Genomic DNA, 19,577 nt, shown 5'->3' on the forward strand with positions numbered 1-19,577 from the left:
GGGAACATTGGCAAAGCTATTGTACAGTTTGCAGGGGGAGATTTCAGCACCTTCAAGCATTGTCCAGTTATCTAGGTAGCTGCTTAGTGTATGTGTGTGTTTGTGTGGGTATGTATGTGATGTGTCGTGTGTGTGTGTGTGTGTGTGTGTGTGTGCGCGCGCGTGCGTGTGTCTTTACTAGTTGTACACAGCTTTTAATTCTTAAATTCAACTTGTCCTCTCTGCCCACAATCTTGAGCTTCCTGTACTTGAAGATTTAGTATTATTTGACAGATTTTCAGGTTGCTTTGGCATTCCAATCTGCTTTATAGCTGTAAATAAAATTCTCATGTTATTGCTTTCATGCACATGGTCCTCTTTGCAGGGGGAAGATGTAATTCTACTTTAGCCCTTTATTTTAAACATCAGTTACCAGAACATAATTCATAGTATTAAGATTTTCTCCAATTCATAGTAGAAATGCATACAGTTTAGTGCTTTTGTTATCCTAGGGACTAAAATGGTTTTCTCAAAGACCGTCTTTTGTATTTTTAAACTATAGCATGTATGTCCTCTTTAAAACACAGTGTGCCACATAAACATGGCTCTGGAATTTGGAGTTATTTGAAATTATTGTATACTGATTAGAAGTTAGAGTTCTATACTGAAGGTGTGGGAGCATTCCATAGTCATCAAAGAGACAGGAAAGAGCAAGTTTAAAAATTCAAAGATTTAAAATAAACACATTTAAAGGACCCAATAATTTTGCTTAAGAATAAAAGTGATATTTTCAACCACTTTATGAAGGGCACAAAATATTTGTACACATGAGTTGCTGTTTTCTTCTTTTTTTGTTATAAAAAAGTCTTGTTAACCTCTTCTTCCCAGTACATTCCCAATCTTTTACCTAGAAAGATCTAGTGAAACATAGGTTCTGGGAGCTCAGGTGGGGTTCGAGGGAGGGAGGGTAGCATCAAATCACCATTCAGGATTACCCTAAACTTTCATTATATTTAAGAGCAAGGCAAGCCACATGGCTGTGCTTCCTGATATATTGTTGAGTGGGCCTTCTAAGGCTCTATTTTCCACAAAGGGTCGAGACTGCTGACATGAGATTAATCAGCTACTCCTCCTAAACCATGAATCAGAACAATTGCTGTCAGTTTCATATGGTACAAATGTCTGGAAATAGAAAAGTTGGGAAGTGAGAGAACGTATTAGGAATATAGGAAAGAAAATTTGAAAGGATCCTTGCAACAACAATTGGGCTACTTGTGATTTGATTTGAAGCAATCACCAAATTAAAATGATGAAATATGTGTAGAGCCCACGGCTCTCAGAGCATCCTTTCTCCATCTTCACCCTGCTCTCTGCAATCTCCCTCTGGCATCTATTGTGACATTTTACAAAAACTTTGTACCCAGTAACTTTCCATCGGTAGGTACTAATTACGTTCAAGTCCACATTTAAACATGTCTGTCGACAGAGGGTGAAATTCAGGGAAGGCTGGGTAAAATGTGTGCAGCTTTTCTGCATACATTTGTAGAGCCAGCATTGTATTTAACCTCTCTGTGAATGTTTGCAGTACAGGATTGGAAAATACTAGGTAAAAGGCCTGCTTGCAGGGAACTAAAATCACAGCTTCGTAGAGAGGAATGTGACATGCTTCTTTTAGTATGAAGGTAGACTTACATTGAAATGACACTCATGTAAACAACATTGTCCTATGATATGAAAATGACACTATTGATCACGTCTGGAGAAACAGCTATCTCTAGCTTTCTAAATGATAGTCTGAAGAAACCATGAGTAATTTTCCTTAGGGATAAATTATCACATGCAAAAGAGTTTTTTTTCTTTCTTTTATACTTTTTCTTTTCTCCTTTCTTAGCTTTAGTACAGAATATTTTTAGGAAAGCAAATGTCAAGGCTAACAAATGATCAGGATATACAGAAAAAGGTGGTTAAGAGTTGTGCTGTGAAAATGAAATCATATTGTATTATGGGATGTAAAAATGAAGAGAATATTTCAAAATGAAAACTTGTTTTTAATTATTAAATATAAAACTATTCAGTAGTGATATTTTGGTTAATTTTAAGATAGAACTTCACAAAAGAGGTCTGTGATTACAAATGCAAATAGCTATATTTATGCTGATAGATTTTTAATCAAAGAATTTGTTATTTAAAAATCAAATATGTTAATGTTATAATTCATAGTCATTTATAAATAACACTTCTTTTGTGCTGATGTCTGCTTTTTCTGAAATGATTAAAAGTAATAAATTAATTTTGATTTTTATAATGATATTGTAAATGTATTTATAAGCATAATATAGTGAAATGTTATAATTAAATTTATATAGTGCAAAATTTTTAATATAAGGGTATTGAATCTATTCTATGTGCAGCTAAATTGCATTTTATGTCATATATGTTGTCAGTACAGACACATGGGTAGGTGGAGGTTTGTATTATTAGAACAGACTACAGAGTTAGCATGTTCCCAGAAGAAGGTAGCCCATTAACACGGGTCTTCTTAGGAAATAATTTTCATTTTATCACAAAACAATGAAATCCATTTTACCACAAAACAAAAGCTAAAGTAATCATTTTAAAAACAGCAATTTATGTGTCTACACCAAGATTAAAAATGACTGCTATTGAATATTTCAAGTGTCTTTTATCATTTGCCAGAAGAATCCAAACATTTACCTGATAACTTCATGGTATTACTTGAAAATAAGTGCAAAGCTACCAATGTCTTATTTCAATAGAGAGCAGCATTTAAATATTTTTGTATCTATAATGATTTGATTACATAGTGTTAGGATTGAAGCTAAAATGATCTTATTACTTACATGAAAAATAACCTTTGCTTGGCAGAAAAAAAATAGCTGGAATTTTATGTGAACACAAATTGGTAGGCTAAAACTTAGAAAAATACTATATTTGGAAATAGATGACTTATTTTTATCCAAATGGAATGTAAGATTAATGTATCTTATAATTAATGAAATATTTGATTATAAACATAATTGGTTGTAGTACTATTCAAAATCACTACTTAGCATTCTTCTGACAGTGATTTATAGGAGGTTTATAAAATTACTGCCAAGTTTTCAAATTGTACAGAGCAGAGTAAATAATTTTAAAAGGCTATTTAGACTGACTTTTTTCATGTTCCTACTTTCGTGGTAATTTTTATATGAATAAAAGTAATGAAAGCAATAAAAATCATTTCTTTTACAAAATTATAAGTACACCCAAATTTGATAGGTATTTGTTCAATGTTTTCAGGGTTTGTTCTAATTAAGTACAGTACTATTCTTTTACCCATCCCCACCCTAAAATACATATAACTGATGGTATTACCCTACTGGTTAAATGAAAGTAATACATGAAGTGATTTGTACAAAAATTATGCCTCAAATATTTTTTAACATTAGACTATTTTGATTGTCCAAAATAAAGTCAAATATTACATAATAACAAACTATTTAGTAAAGATGGTTAAAGCTGAAAACCCATACCCTAATGCTCAAAGTAAAACCAGGATAAGCAAGCCCATATCAGAACAGGTCTAAAGCTTGCTGTTCTACCTGAATGTAATTTCTGTAAGGCAAAGTTCAAGTGTTATGCACATGCAGAGTGGCTCACACAAAGTGGGGGAGGGAGGAGACATGAAATGGGGCTGAGGGCTGGGTAATCTTTGCCAAGGAAGAGTCACTGTAGTGATTCCTACCTTTCTCTCAACAATGATTTGCACTAAGAAAGGCTAGAAGAGATCAAAGCCACACTCAGCTTCTGGACCTGCTAACTTTTTCAATTATGGATGATCTTTAGGCAAACAAAGAAAATAAATGTTTCTTTAATATAAAATGGAAAAAAAATAGCATTTTGCTGAGTATGCATGCACAAATGCACTCCAGATAATTTTTACTTACTTTTCTACATCAACAGTTTATCTACTTTGTGCACAGAATTTGGGAAAATGTTTTAAATCATCATGTATACTTTGAAGTAGCATAATCAATAAGTTTAAAAAATTCAATTGGCATGTGTTTAAAAGAATGCCAGCACGCATAACAATAATTTACAAAACAAATGTGTTTCTGTAAAAATGTAATACTGTAAAGTTCCTGAATCCCTGCTCTTGAAGATATCCCAGGAAGATTGATGAGCATGTCAGCTCTTTAGCTCTAATAGCACTGCTAGATCTACTCAAAAAAATCACCAAAAGTATTTGTTTATCAATATTTCAAAACTACCTCAGAATTGTAATATTATAAACTAGAAAGTTAAGAAGAAAGACTTCTGCCAGAACACTAAGGCTATTTTTAAATACACTTGAAAATGACTTTAATGTTTTAAAGTTATCATCAACTTCATATAATTTTTTAATATGTAACACAAACCTTTTTTTTCTAAATCATGTTCTGAAAATCCACAATAAACATACTTTAACAGGATTGTAATTGAATTTTGAAATAAGAATAATGCTTAAATATTAAATTACCACTTTTGTAGCATTTAATTATCAAAATTTCTTTATAATTTATATAATCAAATTGCCAAATGTTTACAAAATCATTGGTTAATTTGTTAAGAAGAAAACATGGTGTTTAAAAAAATAAAGTATCCCCCCTTGCCTTTTCTAATAAAGAATATGTTAAAAGTTTTCATGGTCTTTTTGTTCAAAGAAAACCTTATTTCTTTGTTCTTCAATTTAACCCATTGTGCGAAATAAGAAAATGTATAAGATGAAAATGAAATAAGTAAAACTCAAGAATCATGAGCAATTACTGCAAACATTTTAGAGTATTTTTTCCAACCCTTCTAAGAATTTGCATTTTATAGAAATAGCTATTATAAATTGCAAACCATTTGGTATGATGCATTGTTATTTCAACGTATGTTATCTTAAAGTATGTATAAAATGTATTAGCATTACAAACCCTTTGTAAACAAAATTGTGATGTATGAGTGCTTATCATATGAGTATTTTAGTTAAATTATGTTTCAGGAAAGAAAGATTTATTCCTTGAATAATTTCATAATGTAAACAGCTACCCTGGTCCTTTCACTTTTGCTCTTCCCTTTTAATTTTTCAGAATCTGATGGGTTATTTAAAACAAGAGATTTTTATTTGAAAAAAAAATACAACTCAGTTTCAGTGAAAATATTTATCAGATAAATAGGTCAGCTTTACCAGTATATCTTGCCAAAAGCCCATAAAACATTCCTCATTTTGGGTTAGAGGAAAAAAAGGCTGCTAGAGTAATAACTCTGATTTGTTGTAGCTAATATAGGAAGAGGAATTAGCAAATGCTAAAAGGTAACTCTGTAATCTTACATCTGTGTAGAGGAGATACAGATATGTAATGCAAAACTTTGCAATGCCTTTTTAAGGGAAAAAAAAAAGCATAACTATTAATTCAGCACTCAGGTTGGATAACCTTCTTATTTTATATGCTGAGACCATAACTACATGTGAGAGAGACTGATATATATCTATCTTAAAATACTGTATAAAAATAACAGTAACCAAAAGTGGTAAATGAAATAATGAAGAAAACACACAGAGAGGCATATAAACAGTGTGATGATCCTGGTGAAACAAAAATTTCCACTATTAAAAATTATTTGAAGGAAGCAATAGTCCTACGTATATCAATAAGGTTTTGGAAGTATTCAAGAATTTTTTTTTTTTTTGAAAAGCATGACTACATCCCTAGATCACCATTCTTCATTAAACAAGTATTTCTTACATATGGACAAACATTGTTTTGCCCTTCCTTTAAATTCAAGTTGACAGATATGACCTGATTCTTAAAATAGGGTACAGTTCCTGGAAATAAGGGTGATGATCAACTTCTAGTTTGAAGAAGCTTTTAATTTAATTGAACAGTTATTTCACTTAATTGATTATCTTCTGTATTGGATATATATTTAAAAATAAGGGACATAGAAAGTATGTGTGTGTGTGTGTGTGTGTGTGTGTGTGTGTGTGTGTGTGTGCGTGCGTGCGTGCGTATGACAGAGAACGAGAGAATTTAGTAAAGACTGGGTGAGAAATCTTTATGCCTGAGAAGTAGAAGTGATCACAGATTCAGGAAATACTTATAATAACACATACATGCAAACCTTGAATGAAACCTTGAATGTAACTATACAATATTTCCAGCCTGCTTCAACTGTAAGAAATCCTGACTTATTTTAGAGAGTCAGATTATAATGGTATTGCATGTTAAAGGGATAAATATGGTATTAATTGTGCTTTGTTTCATTGTAGTTTATTTTCATAAAATATTGAATTTTTATTCATTTATTTTAGAGGGAGAGAAAGAAGCAGAGAGAGAACAACAGAGAGAATGGACACAACAAGACTTCAAGCCACTGCAAATTAATTTGACTCATGTGCTACCTTGTGCTTCTGCCTTACGTAGGTCCTAAGGAATTGAATTTGGGTACTTTGGCTTTGCAGGAAAGAACTTTTTATCGACCATCTTTCCAACCTTGGAGTTATTTTCAAAGCAATGTGAATATGACATACTTAGTAATACAATTCCATATAGCCTTGCACTCTTGGAAACAAAACAGGTTTGAAAAAGGAAACATGTACTTAGATATCACTTTTTGTTGTTCTGGTTAATTTTAGTATAAAAAATCCATTGTCTTCATAATAAGAAGACTATGTATTCATATAAAATTAAAATGAACTTTACACAAAGTTAGCAATATAATACACATATATATGTGGCAGAGGGTAAATGCCATGTCAATACAAAAGAAGATGGTAAGCTTGAGTATCCACTTTATTATAACCCCACTTTGTAAGGTAGTAAAAGTGTTCATTCCTCAGTTCATGAAAGAAGTCAGTTTTATTTTTCCCAACAAATCATAAAATTGATGAATGAACACTCCTGAATATAAAGGAATGCAGAATCAAAGAATATTTTTGTGGGTTACTTGGGAGTTAAGTATAGAATGCTGTTTTCCAAATTGTTTTGTACCAGGAGGCATATTTTTAATTTTTTTGATAATTTAATTCTCTTCTATATCTCATGAGTTCAAACATCTTAAGAAAGCTTTCCACTTTTTCTATTCCTCCTTTAATCACATAACCATGAACAGCAAAAACTCCCCAAGATAACAGTGTGTCTATGTGAGGCACAGACTTTGAAAGAGTCATATTCTTCATCACTTAAGGGAATTTACATGTATATTTCAAGGCCATAAATTAAACTATAAAATATGTTTATCCTGTACAATACTCCACTAATGATCTTTTCTTATAACCTAACCACTTTCTTCTAAGATGCTACAATTTCATTGGCAGATTCAGTTGCTGAGCTTCATACTTATTTTCTGATATTGAGTATAAAAATTATATAAAGCATAAAACTTACGGTGAAAGTCATGGGAACAATCTGGCAATAAACCCAAACTTATATTTTCCAAACCATATTCTCATCCAGTGGCATCCCTCTGTCTGTACTCATCCTATCTGTGTCAACATTGTCTTCAAATTGACCACTATAACAAATATCCCCTTTGCAAATCTTGAGTATGGTCAAGTTATTATTCATAGAGAAGGTTATGGGAATACTCAGTGCCAATACTGGTGAAGAAGTAGGTAAACTGTTTGAGGTGAAAATAACAATAACAACAATGAAAAAGATAGCAGAATCAGATGCTACTATCATTTGACCAATCTTGTGTAATTCATGAACAGATTGAGAAAGTTTCCAAACAAGTTTTGAACAAGCAATTGTACCGGTGAAATGTATGTACTAAGGTCTAAAATAGCTTATTGGAAGGACAATTTCCATTTGAGCATATGCATATTTATTTGCCTATTTTCAATGCCTATACTGGATACTTTAAAGAAATCCTTTGAATGCTTTGCACCACATTTATTTCATAAAACAGAAAAAGAAACCCCTGAGCAGTCCTTTTATAAACTGGAGCCAAAGCGCATCCAGTATAATGAAACACAGTCAGGTGATTATTTCCTTCCAGAGTTTGATACTTGTTAAATTTTATACTTTTTCCAACTCATTTTGTTTGGCCAAGATAGTACTTTATTTGTTTATCATATTTACTAATCAAATAAAAAACTCAGTCTTTAGTACTTTAGCACTGCTATTTTAGACCCCTCCAAAATAGCATTACTCAATTCATAAACTTCACTTGATTTTGAATATGTCTTCCTTGTCTCTGAAACCTAAAGGACCTTCAATATACATGTTTTCAGTCTTTGATGGTAGTCTGCAGTCTGAAAATCATTTAAAATGTTTTTTTTTTAGCTGGGTATGGTGGCATATGCCTTTAATCCCAGCACTTGGGAGGCAAAGGTAGGAGGATTGCCATGAGATGAGGCCACCCTGAGACTATACAGAGTGAATTTCATGTCAGTCTGTGCTAGAGCAAGACACTACCTCAAAAAAATTAAAATGAAAAAAAGAATAAAGGTTTTTAAAGGTACTTTCATTCGTGTATTTATTGAAAATTATCACAAATTTTTAAATATACTGTATATAAGCCAATTGATTATTTTCCTCCTATGAAAGGTTTCTAATGAGGGTTAAAAATCAAGATAGAATTAGAACTACATTAAGAGTTCTAGAGATGGCTTAGCTGTTAAGGTGCTTGCTGTGAAGCCTAAGAACCCAAGTTTGATTCCCCAGTACCCCTGTAAGCCAGATGCACAGAGTGGTGCATGCATCTGGAGTTCATTTTCAATGGCTGGAGGCCCTCTATCTGCCTCTTCCTTGCTCTCTGTCAAATAAATAAATAAATAAATAAAATATTTAAAACGAGTTTGAGTATAAAAGCAAAATTAGCTTATTTGCTGAATTCAATTGTTATAAAATATATTTTGTTTACTTATATTTATAACTCTAGATTCATAAAATATTAAAGCATAATATATCAATGTAAGAAATTGTTTCATTAGCTACACATGTTTGGAATATGAAAAATTGATATATCTGAGCACATTGTGGAGAATTTTTTTAAATATTTGTTTGCCAAATGTAACATAAACAAAAATAAAATTTTATTAATATATAATCTCATATATAACAAATGTTTTATTGGCATATAATATATACACAAAGTGCTATCAGAAAGCATGTTATAAACTGATGCTGTGTACTCATGGATAATGCTTGCAGACTGTCCATGGAGCTGCCAAATCTATTTCTATTACTACCCAGAACAATTTCTTAGATGTAAGTTAGGATATTTTGAAGGCAAATATACTGAACATTTTAATATGTCTTTTTAATTCCTTCATGCTTTAATGTATATAAATAGAAGAGTCTACATATTTCATTTTGAGATAACCTTTAGGAAATTGCTTTGAAATTCATAACAGACTACATGTTGTTTCTTCTCCTCACACTCTAACTTCAGGAAAAATATCTTGATCCATTTCCATATGCAGAACTCAGAAATTCTCATCCAGAGCTTTCCTTCCCTTTTCTTGTCCATACACAAGACAATATCAAAGTGATAGATATGGTAGCTCACCATGTTTTTTGCAGAACACAGACAAATTCGTCTGTAATCTAGCTTAATTACTAATTCTGTCCATAATGAAAACAAATCCTAAATGAGTAAGTATCATTCCTTAGGTCCAAGCTACAGAATTTATCAGTAGACTGAGAGGAAATTCTAAGACCTCACACTATAGACAGTAGGAGAGACAAATAAATGTCTTCCTTTAATCATCTGCTAGCTAATTTAATGTTGATTATTATCTGGAGAAGTCTTTGGAATTCTTAGTTTTACATGTTTTAATCTATCTAGTCACTCCACCCCAAAGTTCTTTTTTAAAAAGAAAGAATTGAAGACTAAACTTAGGCCAAGCTTTGACATGATCAAGCTATAGCTGATTCAAAGATTTTCTGAATTCTGAAGAAATAATTCAGTTGCTAAAGTGCTTGCCTCACAAGCATTAGGACCTATGTTCAATCCCCAGGTCCCATGAAAAGTGTCAAGCATGGTAGCACACACCTGTAGTCTCAGAGCTGGGAAAAAGGAGACTGGCAGATTCTCAGAGCTTGCTGACAAGCCAATACCCTATTGGTGAGCTCCAGGCCAGGCAAAGAAGTGAGACCAAAGAGGGTGAAAAGTATTCCTATGGAAGACAAGAGAAGTTGTCCTCCTGTCTCCACACTCTTATGGACACATGTGCAAATGTACTCACATATAACCACACATACAAACATGCATACACATACCACACACACATACAAACACACACACACACACACACACACACACACACACACACACACACACACACACTTTTCTGCTACAGTCAATGTATATGATAGGATGAGGGTACCAATGTTGATCACATGGAAATTTGCCTCCAACCTTTATCGACATGTCCATATCTACAGAGTAGCTCTATCTGATAAGGGGCAAGAGGACTGGATAGGGTGGCATGCTGTCACAGGGATGAGCTGAGTAACAGATCATCCTAGGAAATCTATGGATATTTCAGGGTGTTCACTGTGTGTTTCCTTATTTGGGATTCTGTTTATGCTGCTAACATTACCGTAGTCTTTCTTTAATGAATGCTTCCCAGGTGGAAGATGATGAGAGATAAATCACATGGATCTTTTTAATATTAGTTCATTAAATTAACTCAGTTCTGACTTGCAGTGATGCCTTTGCCTTTTGATGTTATGCTCAGGTTTTCAGGTAAGGTCCATGAGAGCATGTGCCCTGCAAAGGTTATCTTTTCAATCAAAGAAAAAAGTCATTTAGTGTTAACAAGCTCATATAAGGTGTGTTTTTTTCTGGCTGTCGACATGAAAATTAATATAAATATTTGGCCACTTTGTAATTTGAATTTAGTTGAAAACATTTTCTTTCCTGAAACCTTACTGACCCTACCACCAAAAATAAAATCTCTTTTGCTTCTTATCCTATTTTTCCAAACTAAACTGTTAAGTTAGGCAATTTTTCCCATTTTCTTAAAAATGATTACAGGGGAAGGGAACTGTCTTTCAAAATCTACTTTGCAAAACCAAAGGGAAAACATCGCCACATTCATGAAGACTGCATTCACTAAATCACTGCTAAATTAGATGCTTCAGAAACAACATGCTATACAAGTAGCAAGTGCTCAATTCATGCATTGCCTAAAGGCTCTGGACTGTATTACCCTGCAGATCCATCATGGGAACCAGAGAAGAAAGTGATTCTGCAATGTAGGAAAAATCAAAAGCGCTCATCCACTTTTCATAAGGAATATTTGGATAAGCAAGGTTGATGCAAATATTTGTAACTAGCCATTATGACAAGCTGGGACATCCCATGATCTTATTAGTACCGAGTCATTCACAGTTTGCTTTTGCTCTATCAAAACATGCACACAGATAATAGGAATAAATTGTTTATTTCCCATGCTACCAGGCAATTATAAATATTTCAACAAAAGGCTTATACTCTGCCAAGGTTAGAATCTAATAGAATAATTCAAGATGCAAATGCCATTTTCTAGTAAGCTAATGTTGATGTTTTCAAACAGCTCTCCTTTGGTGGCTTCCTGAGAAAATACTTAAAACAGAAGAGTATGAAATCTCTTTTGAAAAGCTACAAGCCTACCACATTTTTTCTGTAGGATCTCATTTATGTTTTCTTCCCTGAACAGTCTCCAATAGAAAGAATACTTTTCCTTTCACATAGGCATTGCCAACTGAAAAATACTGATTCAATAGCAAAATATTTCATCACAAAAATACTTAATATTTCTAGCTAACTTTACCTAGTTTGGTATTTATTATAGGCAGTAGTTTTTCATGATGTATTTATTAAAACAAAATGAATTTACAACAGGCAAAGTTCAAATTAGTAAAGATTTATATATGATGGCTTTATTGAAAACAAAACAACAGTTGTAGAATTATAGAAGTAGAATGATTTTGAGTTGTTTTTTGAAGCCAACCATTAAAGATATGCCCATGAAATAAAAAAAATTGGTCTGTAACTCTTAGCAATTAAAACAAGGCCAACATCAAAGCCACTTAGCACCCAGTCTGGTAGAGAGTTTGTTACACTGTTTTATACTTCTTTTTATTCATAGGTATTTCCCTCTTTGGTAGTGAGGGGCAAAGACTTGGTTTACCTTTTCTTTCAAAATTTGATTTTGTAGTGTCTTTTCTAATCCTCTACCCCATTAAAATACTTCAATATACTATTTTCCATTCATTGTTTCCATTCCCGTCCTTTCTATGACTTGCCTTTTGGTTTTCTTCCTATTTTACCATAGTAATGTTCAATTTCTACATACTTTCAAATGTCCTGACCAAACACCAGAAGGACCAAAAATACTAAAAGTATTAAAAATATAAGAACATTTCTTCATTTTCATGACATGAAGAAGATGTAGTTCATTGTTCCCAATAGGTGCTCCATAGTCCTAGAAGGACAAAATCAGTTTTGCATATTCATCAGAGGCCAGGACTGCTTTCTGACAACAAGTAAGCACTCTATCAGAAAAGACAATCCTGGGGTGAAACAAACACTTACCTATTATGCATGGAGGCTCTTCATTGAACCCCAGCACTACAATGTGACCAGAAAGAAGTCAGGAAGGAGATAATCCCTTGTCCATTTTTGGTTAAAAGTAGTCATAGAGATATATAAAAATACAGATCCTCCTACATTTCAAAATAAGGAATGTTAACAGAAACAAAGAGCATGATTCTGTGAGGTAGCACTTAATGTGGTTCAGATTAGTAAGAAAAACTCCTATGAGTTAGTGAATTTTTGGTGTTGGTATACAGAGAAAGAGAACTATCTCACATGTGTCATTCACAAGTTCACAAAAGCTCAGAGATCTTTCAAAGAATCAGAGCACCTTTGTATTCTTCCATAATATTATGAAAAGTTGGAAGGAAAACTGTTCACTGCTTGTAGAATCATCAAAATGAACAAAAATCTGAATAAAGGTTAGCTGACCATTGAGAATATAATCTTTAAGAAAATACTACTTAAAGAGATAAACAGATACAAATTTAAATTGTCCTGATCTATGGGAGCCACCTTTTATGTATTTCTGTATGGTTTACTTGCTTGTTTGTGTAACACTCTTCCTAGGTATACCAGCATATGTGTGTGTGTGTGTGTGTGTGTGTGTGCATGTCATGCATCTTGTATATAAAATGCAATTATTAATTGATAAAATAATATATAATATATAAAACTGTATAGAATTACAGTTTAATAGAAGAGAGATTTTAAACTAGCACAAACAGTAAAACATAAACTGCTCAGGAGCATTCAGAACTGAGCATGGGGCCCATTGTATTTAACATTTCCCTTTGGGGTGGCAGAAGTATCTTAGTAGGATTACTTTTTCATTTCCAAAGACATGCAAGGGTTGGGACACCCAATCCTTAATGTGCAATAAAATGAAATGGCAATTTTCCAAGAGCTGTGAGACTGCAGCTAATTAGCACGTTAATTTATATAAATAAAATTCCTTTTGCTGTTCCCCAGTGTTCTGCCTGAGAAATGCAACAAGATGAATGAACATGACAAATCACAGTGAAATTAACAGGCTTAAAAAAAAGGATACAGAAATAATCCCTTGACCTTATTCCAACTTTCTGCACCTCTTCTATCAACACCATTGTTTCACAGAGCCCCTATATATGCATTTCTCTTTCTGCCAGAATGAAATTCTACTTCTAGTTCACAGGAGAGAGTAGACTCACTCTTTACTGCTGATCTGGGACTCTTGGCTGGAAGCCAAGATCACAGTTGAAAGGAAAAGTTCTCATTGACATTTTTGTTGAGTTTTTGAAACCTACATTTTTTTTTTGATAAAGCCATAAACATTTTCTAGTTTTAAAAATAATTTCCTGTATATGCAAAATATTTTTGTTTAATCATTTTTAGTTTTATCTAAGCTTTTTGGTTAAACTATTTTTGAAAAAAAAAAAAAAAGGTTTTTAAGACCTAGCTAATATTTTAGTTGAAATTGTTGTTTGAATAGAAAAGTAAGGCCCTAGATAAATGTGGTTGCACATCTCTGAAATCTCAGCATGAAGTTTGCTGTTCCAGAAGGATTACTGTGAGTGTGAGACTAGCCCAGTAGACTGAGTGAGTCCAATGATAACTTCTTGGCCTGTCCAGTGACGGAAACACAGTCTCAAAAAAACAAAATCAAATATACACACCTAAAACAGAAAGTAAATGCGAGGCCCTAATTTTTAGGAACTAGCTCATTAAACTTATACTTGCTTACTGTAACTCTGTATGAAAGCAAATTTAATATAAATAGCACTTTGGACATAAATAAGTAGATATTTTATAGAAAATAGTTTTAAAAATTCTATAAGCCATTCATAGTGGTGTACACCTTTAATCCCAACACTTGAGAAACAGAGGTAGGAAGATCACCATGAGTTTGAGGCCAGTCTGAGACTATATAGTGAATTACACATCAGCCTGAGGTAGAGTGAGACCCTACCTTGAAAAAACAAAAGAAAAAAGAAAACCAAAAAAATCTATAAGAAAATGATATTTATAAATACAAATCTATAAGAAAATGCATGCACGTAGAGAAGGTATTATAATTTTCATTTTCTTCTCTGATTTTCTGTATTTTAAAGTAATTACTAGAATAGAAATTGAACTAATTTTATAAGAAGCAAAAAAGCAATTAAAATAATCTACAGTGGTTTATTGCCCATAAACAATTCCAATACAAGGTCAGATTAGGATATATTCCACTAAAAATCAGAAAGCTTGATGAACGTTTATTTTTTTTAATTTTTATTTATTTATTTATTTTTTATTTGATAGTGACAGACACAGAGAGAAAGACAGATAGAGGAAGAGAGAGAGAATGGGCACGCCAGGGCTTCCAGCCTCTGCAGACGAACTCCAGACGCGTGCGCCCCCTTGTGCATCTGGCTAACGTGGGACCTGGGGAACCGAGCCTCGAACCGGGGTCCTTAGGTTTCACAGGCAAGCGCTTAACCGCTAAGCCATCTCTCGAGCCCAAGATGAACATTTATTAAAGAGACTTCTTCTTTCATGGAGACACCCATAGCTTAGTGTTATTTCTATCCCAACGTGAGAATAAACTTAATTACTTGCACAGTGATGGCCACATTGTTGTTATTAGTTAATCCATCTACAGAATTTAGGATGTAAGAAAACATAAATGGCTAAAATGCCTAGCTCTCCCTAGTAAAAATGTGACTCAAAATCACTTTCATTCTCAGAAGACAGTAAGCAGAGAAAAACAAGGGTAAGAAAACATCTTTTTTTCTTTTTCCAAAAAAAAAATTAAGGCCAATAACGGGACCCTACCTTGAAAACCAAAAACAAAAATACAAAGCAAATTTATAAAACAAAGCAAAAAAAGTATTACTGTTCAGAATACAGCACATTGTAGCAACCTACACAGCCTGTACTCACATGCTTTTTGTCATACACCTTCATTAAGTCCTTCAGAAAAGAGTGAACATTGCTTGACCATCCTGCAACCCACACACAGTGAAAGCAAGGAGGAGGAGGGAGCTAAAAGACTCTACTTCCTGATATGCAATACTCTACTTCCTGTTGTGCACACATGAAAGGCTACTTAATCTTCAGGTGAGGGTCAGGTAACTGAGGAAAATTCCTCATGAGTTTTCAACAAATCCACCACTTCAGTATTCAAAACTAGGCCTATGAGATCTTGGGGAGAGGGAAGCCTTCTAAGGCAAAGAATTCTGGGGATAGGACTGGAATGCAAAGAATACACCAGCATCTCAACTATCTGGCAGCCTGCTTCCTACATGATGAGAACTTCCATTGTTTCAAAGCTTGTGGTGGTGGTGAGGTAATTAACACCAGGAGGTCACTAGAGCACCCTGAGTACTGACATCTCCCAAGGGAATGTCCTGATTCTAAAGCTATTGTTGAGATGGTTCTAACTAAAGCAAACTAGTAGTTTAACTCATCTATACATGAGAATGACTCAGTCCCTCTGATAGAAAATAAGTCCATTTTCTTCTGGGGTTTACTTTTATTTAATGTGCTTGCTTGTCTTTATTTGTTTGTTTGGTTGGTTTTCAAGGCAAGGTCTCACTCTAGCAGAAGCTGGCCTGGAACTTACTCTGTAGTCCCGAGCTAACCTCAAATTCATGGCAATTCTCCTCTCTCTGCCTGCCGACTTGTGGGACTAAAGATGTGTGCCACCATGCCTGACTTAATTATTAGTCTTATAAACAATATTTTTAATAAAGAACTTATGCATATAGACATGAAGAAAAATGTAAATTATTATCCACAATAACAAAAGGAAATAGGATAGATATTTAAATAGTCAAATAGAAACTTTACAATAATTATAAAGCACATGTTAAGTGAAAGTTGAAAGAGTGGATAGTTATAAGTGAAGTGATTGTATCAGGGTTATGGAAACTAAAAATGAAAAAAATATGGAAAACTCAAAAGTTTATGATTTAGTGCACTGAACATAGCGTCAGTGAAATTATAGACAATGCAACAGGAACTACACAAACTGAAGCACATGCATATAACATTCAGTATGGATAGAGCAATAGTACATAATATTATATATAGATCACTGGAGTCACAGATGAGAGAAATGGGATAAAATGAAAATTTGAAGGGAAATTAGCCAAGAATTCAGGTTGCAAAAATTACATCGAATATAGCCTACAATAAATGCATCCACCTGTGAACTCCAAGTAGTATTAATACTAAGAAAACTACACATAATAAGCATATTATTACAAAACTATTGAAACCTAGCTTCAAAAATTAAACAATGTATGCAAAAGAAGATGGAGTAATTCCCTAACTGACTTCTTTATTCTTTAGCACCCCATCCTTAGTAAGATCCAAAATCTTTCCCATCATCTTTTTTTTTTTTTTTCTATTTTTAAATAGTCTGCTTTCTCTCCTGTGGTCAAAGATACTTATGGGAGGGCCAGAAGACACATTAGTGTGTTCCTTACCATATGATGGAGAGGTATATTTTTCTCCTACTACTGCTATTTCTCTTCCTCCCCCTCCCCTTTGCTTTTTTCTTTTTTCCTTTGAAGTAGGGTCTTGTTGTAGCCCAGGTTGACTAGGAATTATTCTCAGACTGGCCTCTAACTCATGACGATCCTCCTACCTCAAACTCCCATGCACTGGGATTAAAAGTGTGTGTCACCATGCCTAGCTCCTGTACTTCTTCCTAAGAGCATAAAGCTTAAAGCTTTTCCCAAACCCAGAAGACTGGCCCTTCTTACTAGGATTGCACCACTTCCCAGTCCTAAACTGACCACCAGCAAAGAAAAGCTCATTATACTAGACTGCTTAGTATTCATCTTTGAAATATGTCTTGAAATGGCCCTTTAGATCACTGCCAAAATAAGAGTTCTTTTATTCCTCAAGAAAGTATATGATTATTGGCTAGAAAACAAGCAATGCTTCGCATTCATTGAAATAGAAACTTACATAAGCAGCTTTATATTTCAACATAGCAAAAAATGGACATAATCTTAAATCATATAAGTGTATCACTAATTATTTTCCTGAATCCTATCACTATTTGATTATTCTTTTGGATGCTGAGGATATCTAAGAGAGACGTTTTTGTCTTGCTGCTCTCAATACACTTTATGGTAGGGAAAGAAAATAAAAAAAAGCAATAGGTGACTTTGAAAGATGACATAGTATAATCTGACTTTGACTCCTTTACCTACCAGCTGCTTGCCTTGCATCTGTACCCTGTGAAAGGAGATAATATATACCATTCCCATCATTATGTTACTTATCATTATGTGAATGATAAATATAGAAGCATGAACTATTTAGGAAAAGGGCTCAGTAACTGCTGTCCATAATCGCTATTTGTAAATGTTTATAAAGTTTATTATGAAGGCATAAGAAGCAATGGTTGAGAAACTGACTATGACAATAGTATAGCCTGAGTGGCAGTTCACACATTGAACCGCTGCAGGGCAATGAGCAGAAACCAAAACAAAGTTTCGGAGGCACAGAAAGGGAGGGAGAGGTGGGTATCTAGGAGAGGTGGGTGAACCTGAATACTGGCTTTACAAATGGAATATAGGGCTGAAAGCAAAAATGTGCAAGAAAACTGTGCTTAGGCATGAAGAGTCACATATGATGTGTCTTTTTTACATTTTTTTCATTACTCTGAATCCCCACATAGCAAATGGCAACAAACTACAAAGTAATGGTTTATTCTAAAGTGGATATAATAACAGCACTCAGGAAGCATAAACAGGAAAATAGTGAGTTTGTGTCCACTCTGAGCTATACAAGGAGACCCTGTTTAAAATACCAAAAAAGGGCTGGAGAGATGGCTTAGTGTTTAAGCGCTTGCCTGTGAAGCCTAAGGACCCCGGTTCGAGGCTCGATTCCCAAAGACCCATGTTAGCCAGATGCACAAGGGGGCACACGTGTTTGGAGTTCGTTTGCGGTGGCTGGAGGCCCTAGCGCCCCATTCTCTTTCTCTCTCTCTCTCTCTCTCTCTCTCTCTCTCTCTCTGCCTCTTTCTCTCTATGCCTGTCACTCTCAAATAAATAAATAAAAATAAAAAAACAAGGGCTGGAGAGATGGCCTAGCGGTTAAGCGCTTGCCTGTGAAGCCTAAGGACCGCGGTTCGAGGCTCGGTTCCCCAGTCCCACGTTAGCCAGATGCACAAGGGGGCGCACGCGTCTGGAGTTCGTTTGCAGAGGCTGGAAGCCCTGGCGCGCCCATTCTCTCTCTCTCCCTCTATCTGTCTTTCTCTCTGTGTCTGTCGCTCTCAAATAAATAAAAAATAAATAAATAAAATTAAAAAAAAATAAAAAACAAAAAAAATTAAAATACCCAAAAAATGTGAAATTGCAAAAAGTATATTCTAGAATTTGGGGTTAAGTGGTACAGTACATGTTTTGCACATATACTGCCCCTCATTTCTATCCCCAGCACTTCCATGCCCCACACACCACACACACATAAGTAGAGCCATTTAAGAAAAAGCTGGGTCTCAGACAATCACAGAGCAGTGCTTCAGCCAGCTCAGGCCGCCAGCTGATGTAGACCATGTCTACCTACAATATACAAGTCATCACACCCTGTCAATAAGGAAAATGCTCAGCTGGAATCAGTCACAGAGTATTTGAAAACACTTCCTGCTTCTGCCTCTTTCTAGAACCTACCCGCATTGCTGCTCAGCAGTCTTTGGACCTCTCTTGTTTCAAGTGTTGTCCGACACAAGAATCTTTCTTTCCTCAAACTGCTAAATTTGATTTATATATATATATATATATATATATATATATATATATATATATATATATATAATTTTTTTTTTTTTCTGTTTGTAACAGATGGGATTATGGTACTTGATTGCATTGTCTAACCACAAGGGAATGATTCAAGGGTGGTAAACAATAAGTAATGCAAAATACCATTGCTAATGATCATTATGGGAGCACAAATAATGAGGAGAAAAGAACAAGACCATGGTGGCATGTAAAAGAGACCCTATGACATAAGAGGCTTTTAATAGTCCAGGTGACAAACGACATAAGCCTAGACTATGGTTA

This window comes from Jaculus jaculus, chromosome 2 (assembly GCF_020740685.1).
Source record: "Jaculus jaculus isolate mJacJac1 chromosome 2, mJacJac1.mat.Y.cur, whole genome shotgun sequence".
NCBI classification, from domain to species: Eukaryota; Metazoa; Chordata; class Mammalia; order Rodentia; family Dipodidae; genus Jaculus; species Jaculus jaculus.